This window comes from Erythrolamprus reginae, chromosome 2 (genome assembly GCF_031021105.1).
Source record: "Erythrolamprus reginae isolate rEryReg1 chromosome 2, rEryReg1.hap1, whole genome shotgun sequence".
Lineage (NCBI taxonomy): Eukaryota > Metazoa > Chordata > Lepidosauria > Squamata > Dipsadidae > Erythrolamprus > Erythrolamprus reginae.
The window spans coordinates 20896565-20904727 of record NC_091951.1 but is presented as its reverse complement, the minus strand read 5'-3'; positions in this window follow the sequence as shown (position 1 = coordinate 20904727).

Sequence of the window (8163 nt, the reverse complement as noted above, 5' to 3'; positions counted from 1 at the left end):
AGAACGGTTGTTACAAAATGCAACTTTTGGAAGGAAAGAATGGGACAGTTTGCTCTTTCATACAGAAACACACACATTGAATGACAGAGAGGGAAGGGACCTTGGTGGCCATCTAGTCTGACCCCCTTCTCATTCAGGAGACTTACAGAATGATAGAGAGGGAAGGGACCTTGGTGGCCATCTAGTCTGACCTGACCCAACTTCTCATTCAGGAGACTTACAGAATGATAGAGAGGAAAGGGAACTCAGTGGCCATCTAGTCTGACACCTTTCTTGGGTAATGATCTCTCCCTGTTTACAGAGAGAGAGAGAGTGGTCCGTTCATGCTGTGGGCATCTAGACGATCCCATGCCCTTTTCACCCCCTCCTCTCTCCATGTGGACAGTCCACCAAGTGTGTGTGGGGGGAAGATTGGAGGGCTAATGATCCCTCCCAGTTTGCAGAGCGAGAGAGAGGTCTGTTCATGCTGTGGGCATCTAGACAATCCCCTGCCCTTTTCACTCCCTCCTCTCTCCATGTGGACAGTCCACAAAGTGTGTGTGCGTGTGGGAAAGATAGGAGGGCTAATGATCCCTCCCTGTTTGCACAGAGAGAGAGAGATGTCCGTTCATGCTGTGGGCATCTACACGATCCCATGCCCTTTTCACTCCCTCTTCTCTCCATGTGGACAGTCCACAAAGTGTGTGTGTGGGAAAGATAGGAAAGCTAATGATCCCTCCCTGTTTGCAGAGAGAGAGAGAGAGAGGTCTGTTCATGCTGTGGGCATCTAAACAATCCCATGCCCTTTTCACCCCCTCCTCTATCCATGTGGACAGTCCACAAAGTGTGTGTGGGGGGAAGATTGGAGGGCTAATGATCCCTCCCTGTTTGCAGAGAGAGAGAGAGAGGTCCGTTCATTCTGTGGGCATCTAGACAATCCCATGCCCTTTTCACCCCCTCCTTTCTCCATGTGGACAGTCCACAAAGTGTGTGTGGAGGGAAGATTGGAGGGCTAATGATCCCTCCCTGTTTGCAGAGAGAGAGAGAGGTCCGTTCATTCTGTGGGCATCTAGACAATCCCCTGCCCTTTTCACCCCTTCCTCTCTCCACGTGGACAGTCCACAAAGTGTGCGTGTGGGAAAGAGTTGGAGGGCTAATGATCCCTCCCTGTTTGCAGAGAGAGAGAGAGGTCCGTTCATGCTGTGGGCATCTAGACGATCCCATGCCCTTTTCACACCTTCCTCTCTCCATGTGGACAGTCCACAAAGTGTGTGTGTGGGGGAAGATTGGAGGGCTAATGATCCCTCCCTGTTTGCAGAGAGAGAGAGAGAGGTCTGTTCATGCTGTAGGCATCTAGACGATCCCATGCCCTTTTCACCCCCTCCTCTCTCCACGTGGACGTCCACAAAGTGTGCGTGTGGGAAAGATAGGAGGGCTAATGATCCCTCCCTGTTTGCAGAGAGAGAGATGTCCGTTTAATGCTGTGGGCATCTAGACGATCCCATGCCCTTTTCACCCCTTCCTCTCTCCATGTGGACAGTCCACAAAGTGTGTGTGCGTGTGGGAAAGATAGGAGGGCTAATGATCCCTCCCTGTTTGCAGAGAGAGAGAGAGAGAGAGGTCCGTTCATGCTGTGGGCATCTAGACGCTCCCATGCCCTTTTCACCCCCTCCTCTCTCCACGTGGACAGTCCACAAAGTGTGCGTGTGGGAAAGATAGGAGGGCTAATGATCCCTCCCTGTTTGCAGAGAGAGAAAGAGGTCCGTTCATGCTGTGGGCATCTAGACAATCCCATGCCCTTTTCACCCCCTCCTCTCTCCATGTGGACAGTCCACAACGTGTGTGTGCGTGTGGGAAAGATAGCAGGGCTAATGATCCCTCCCTGTTTGCAGAGAGAGAAAGAGGTCCGTTCATGCTGTGGGCATCTAGACGATCCCATGCCCTTTTCACCCCCTTCTCTATCGATGTGGACAGTCCACAAAGTGGGGGGGAAGAGTGTTGGAAAGGACCCTGAAGAAAAAGAGAGAGAGAGAGAAATGCAAAGGGAGATTTAGAAAGGAGCTTGTAGCAATGTGTTTCCCCAGCCAATGTTCCTTTTGCATCTGCCTCAAGGCATCGTAAAAATTCCACAGATAATCATGACAAGCAGGTCATAAAGGGGCCCCAGACAGCAAATGAGTCTTCCCTTTTGTCGTTTGCTAATAGAATCCTACCTATCTCTCTCTCCCACCCACCCGTCTTTTGTGAGGGCCAATCTGATTGGCTTCCCAAATTAGCTTCTTGTGAGGCAGGGAGTTCCACCAGTCAATGTAGCACCCCAGAAATTTTACCGGGAGACCAATTCTCCTGCTTGTGAAGAGGGCTGGACTAGATGGCCTCTGAGGTACCATCCATCTCTATGACTCTGTGTCAGTTTCCTGCTTGAGGAGGAGTCCTGAGTAGAATTGGTATGTGTAGGTGTGGGTGTGTGTTTGTGGGTGTGAAAGAGCTCCCAATGCCCCCTCCCCATCCCACTTCTGGGGACCCTCAAGACGAATGAAGGAGGGGTGAAAAGAGGCATGGGTCCCCAAAGTGGGGGTGGGTAGGGGGCTTTGTGGGAAAAAATTGGGAAGGCTAATGATCCTTTCCTTTTTGCAGAGAGAGAGAGGTCTGTTTATACTCTGGGCATCTAGACGATCCCATGCCTTCTTCTCCGTTCATGTGTAGAGTCTGTGTGAAAACGCTCCTCATCTTCAAAGAAACAGGAATTAACAAAAGAGTGAGGAAAAGATAGGAGTTATCATTCTACAAATTGGCATACCGGGTCACATTTAGTTGGGGCAATAGACCTCATGACCGCTTTACCATATATCACACCAAAGAAACAGGAGTTTCCTAAAACAATTAGCATTTCAAGGAGATATAGGAACAGCTTACCACATGCTCCTTTTTTTATAACTAAATTCTGTACTAGGTGATTTTGATTCCATATCTATTGATGGGATAACCATTGGAGTTTAGCTTTGTTGAAAACAAAAGTTCATTGTTGCTGATCATGTGTGTGTGTGTGTGTGTCTGTGTGTGTGTGTGTGTGTGTGTGTGTGTGGAAGAGCTCCCAAAGCCCCACACACACTTTGGGGACTCTACACATGAACGGAGAAGAAGGCATGGGATCGTCTAGATGCCCAGAGAATAAACAGACCTCTCTCTCTCTCTGCAAAAATGAAAGGATCATTAGCCTTCCCAATTTCTTCCCACAAAGCCCCCTGCCCACCCCCACTTTGGGGACCCATGCCTCTTTTCACCCCTCCTTCATTCGTCTTGAGGGTCCCAGAAGTGGGATGGGGAGGGGGCATTGGGAGCTCTTTCACACCCACAAACACACACCCATACCTACACATACCAATTCTACTCAGGACCCCTCCTCAAGCAGGAAACTGACACAGAGTCATAGAGATGGATGGTACCTCAGAGGCCATCTAATCCAGCCCTCTTCACAAGCAGGAGAATTGGTCTCCCGGTAAAATTTCTGGGGTGCTACATTGGCTGGTGGAACTCCCTGCCTCACAAGAAGCTAATTTGGGAAGCCAATCAGATTGGTCCTCACAAAAGACGGGTGGGTGGGAGAGAGAGATAGGTAGGATTCTATTAGCAAACGACAAAAGGGAAGACTCATTTGTTGTCTGGGGCCCCTTTATGACCTGCTTGTCATGATTATCTGTGGAATTTTTACGATGCCTCGAGGCAGATGCAAAAGGAACATTGGCTGGGGAAACACATTGCTACAAGCTCCTTTCTGAATCTCCCTTTGCATTTCTCTCTCTCTCTCTCTCTGCAAACAGGGAGGGATCATTAGCCCTCCTATCTTTCCCACACGCACACACACTTTGTGGACTGTCCACATGGAGAGAGAAGGGGGTGAAAAGGGCATGGGATCGTCTAGATGCCCGCAGCATGAACGGACCTCTCTCTCTGCAAACAGGGAGGGATCATTAGCCCTCCAATCTTCCCCCCACATACACTTTGTGGACTGTCCACATGGAGAGAGGAGGGAGTGAAAGGGGCATGGGATCATCTAGATGCCCACAGCATGAACGGACCTCTCTCTCTCTCTCTGCAAACAGGGAGGGATCATTAGCCCTCCAATTTTCCCCACACACACACTTCGTGGACTGTCCACATGGAGAGAGGAGGGAGTGAAAAGGGCATGGGATCGTCTAGATGCCCACAGCATGAACAGACCTCTCTCTCTCTCTCTGCAAACAGGGAGGGATCATTAGCCCTCCAATCTTCCCCCCACACACACTTTGTGGACTGTCCACATGGAGAGAGGAGGGGGTTAAAAGGGCATGGGATCGTCTAGATGCCCACAGCATGAACGGACAGCTCTCTCTCTCTCTCTGCAAACAGGGAGGGATCATTAGCCCTCCAATCTTCCCCCCACACACACTTTGTGGACTGTCCACATGGAGAGAGGAGGGGTTAAAAGGGCATGGGATCGTCTAGATGCCCACAGCATGAACAGACCTCTCTCTCTCTCTCTCTGCAAACAGGGAGGGATCATTAGCCCTCCAATCTTCCCCACACACACACTTTGTGGACTGTCCACATGGAGAGAGGAGGGAGTGAAAAGGGCATGGGATCATCTAGATGCCCACAGCATGAACGGACATCTCTCTCTCTCTCTCTGCAAACAGGGAGGGATCATTAGCCCTCCAATCTTCCCCCCCCACACTTTGTGGACTGTCCACATGGAGAGAGGAAGGGGTGAAAAGGGCAGGGGATTGTCTAGATGCCCACAGCATGAACGGACCTCTCTCTCGCTCTGCAAACAGGGAGGGATCATTAGCCCTCCAATTTTCCCCCACACACACTTTGTGGACTGTCCACATGGAGAGAGGAGGGGGTGAAAAAGACATGGGATCATCTAGATGCCCACAGCATGAACGGACCTCTCTCTCTCTCTGTAAACAGGGAGAGATCATTAGCCAAGAAAGGTGTCAGACTAGATGGCCACTGTGGCTCCTTCCATCTCTATCATTCTGTAAAACTCCTGAATGAGAAAGTTGGTCAGACTAGATGGCTACCAAGGTCCCTTCCCTCTCTATCATTCTGTAAGTCTCCTGAATGAGAAGTTGGGTCAGGTCAGACTAGATGGCCACCAAGGTCCCTTCCCTCTCTATCATTCTGTAAGTCTCCTGAATGAGAAGGGGGTCAAACTAGATGGCCACCAAGGTCCCTTCCCTCTCTATCATTCAATGTGTGTGTTTGTGTATGAAAGAGCAAACTGTCCCATTCTTTCCTTCCAAAAGTAGCATTTTGTAACAACCGTTCTGATTGAATGGTGGCGAAGTGTCCCATGTGGCCAAAAGGCTGTCGCTGAATTTGGATTTTTGTGGCCAAAGGGCTGGGGCCAAGAGCTAGGGGCCTTTGGGCGAGGGAGTGAAGGCAGCCGCCGATCAGCTGCTGCGGAGGAAAGAGCGTCATCCAACTGGCGGAGGCTAAGTGTCCTAAACCCTCGAGTCCAGCATTCTGTGTCACACAGTGGCCCACCAATTGTCCATGGGGATCTTGAGCAGAAAGAGAAGGCAAGACCCTCCCTTTCCCTTGACCCCCAACAAGTGATACTTGTTGCTTACCTGCCTCAACCAACATAAACTATTTTTGTCTTCTTTTTGCTTCATGTTATTTGAGTTTTATATTTAGTTTTCAGTGTTTGCCTTTTATTTTGTAATTCTACTTTTTCTCTAGTCACCTATATGACTTTGTTCTCCCACTCTTCATTTCTCCATCATGGTTTTGAGGTAAAATTTCTAAAAGGTCCACAGGTTTCAGCTTTTTTCTCCATTTTGAAACATGTTTTCATTCGATGCCACTTTTCCATCACAATTTTTCCTCAGGTTTATTTTTATTATCGCAGGCTGCTCCGTGGTGTTTCCAACCCTCCTTGCCCACCCAGAGTAATGTAATAAATGAAGCCAAATTTTCCTAACCCTTTGCCATTCCCCCCCACTGTCTCTGCCAGGTCCATTGCTTCAGAGCCACAACCACCAATCAGAAGCTGTGTTTCAAAGAGAAGCTCCTATTTCTTGTCTTTTGACTGCCCTGCCATTTCTGACAGGAATGGCGGCCCCGACCCTCTGGAACCAGCTCCCCAAGGAGATTAGAACTGCCCCCACCCTGCTCGCCTTTCGTAAACTCCTTAAAACCCATCTCTGCCGTCAGGCATGGGGGAATTGAGACATCTCCCCCGGGTCTATACAGTTTATGCATGGTATGTTTGTGTGTATGTTTGCTTTTAATAAGGGGTTTTTAGTGTTTTTAAATTATTAGATTTGTTGTACATTGTTTTATTGTTGCTGTGAGCCGCCCCGAGTCTGCGTAGAGGAGTGGCATACAAATCTAATTAATAATAATAATTATTATTATTATTATTATTATTATTATTATTATTATTATTATCTAATTAATAATTATTATTATTATTATTATTATTATTATTATTATTATTTGCTCTTTTTTAGGGCTGCCTGGAATCTACAAATCCTGCAGAGAAGCTGCTCTTAAGCAAAACAACTTTTGAGCCTCCACAGAGATTTTATCAATGTTCCAAGATCACAGTTTGGCTCTTGGGCATTAAAAAGTGTAAAATCTGGCTGCCATATTAACAAATTCAAAGTAGATACAAAAAGGACCTGGTGAAATTCGGAATATGTAAAAAACAAAATGAAATAGACAAAATATTAACAGGATCCGACAAAAAATTCATAACTAAAATGTATAATTATCTACTAAATTATGAAAATATTGAAGAAATAGTAAAACCTAATATGATAGCTTGGATGACCAACTTTGGCTATGCGATTCAACTGGAAGACTGGGAAAAACTATGGTCAGTAAACTATAAGATGACAGTATCAACACCTTACAAAGAAAATCTTTATAAAATGTTCTTCCGATGGCACTATGCGCCAGCGCGCTTAGCCAAAATAAATGTAAATGTAAGTAATAAATGTTGGAAGTGCAAAAAAGAGGTAGGAACATACTACCACATTTGGTGGCAATGTAAGAAAGCAAAAAAAATTTGGATCCAAATCCAGACATGGATGGAAGAAATATTGGATTATAAACTTGAGATAAAACCGGAAATGTATTTACTAGGCATAATCAGAGGCAAACATAGTAAAGAAAACTATTACTTAATAAATCATTTACTCACAGCCGCAAGATTAGCTTATGCACAAGTATGGAAACAAGAAAAGACTCCAAACAAAGAAATGGTGATTAAAAAAATATTAGACTGTGCCAAATTTAGCAAATTAACATATGAGATACAAAACAAACAAAATAAGGACTATTATAGAGTGTGGGAGAAAATATACAACTGGGTGGAAATTAAGAAAAAGGTATAGCAAACAGAATTGTAAAAGATAAATTTTGTATATATATAAATCGTAAATGTTTAATGTCGTTTTGTATGGTGTTTAAATGTTTGTATGTTAAATTAAAAAAAAAATATTAAAAATAAAAATAAAAAGTGTAAAATCTGGAAACTGTTGGAGAAGCCAATCTCCTTTCTAGATAGACAATATAAGCGGGACCCTTCTATTTCAGGGATCATCATCCCAGACCCCCATGGAACATGATGTCCTGCAAATGTCTATGGGGATTCTCAGTCATCTAGGTTGTGGTTGTCCCAAAGTGGCAACTGGTTTTTCTAGTTTGCCTTTGAAGGCGTTTCATTTCTCATCCAAGAAGCTGCTTCTTCAGTCAGAGCGGAAGAAGCTTCTTGGCTGAGAAGCAAAACGTCTTCAAAGGAAATGCCACAATGTCCTACCTGTCAATGAATACTTCAGCTTCAATTGCAACAATACATAAGCACATAATAGATTCAAACTCGACGTATACCTATACCACTCCTCCACTCGAAACAGAATATCCTACGAAAATAGACTAACAATCCTGGGCCTAGAAAGCCTAGAACTATGGCGCCTAAAACATAATTTGAGTATTGCCCACAAGATCATATGCTGCAACGTCCTACCAGTCAATGACTACTTCAGCTTCAACCGCAACAACACAAGAGCATGCAACAGATTCAAACTTAATACGAACCGCTCCAAACTTGACTGTAAAAAATATGATTTGAAAAATTGAGTTATCGAAGCGTGGAACTCATTACCGGACTCAATTGTGTCAACCCCT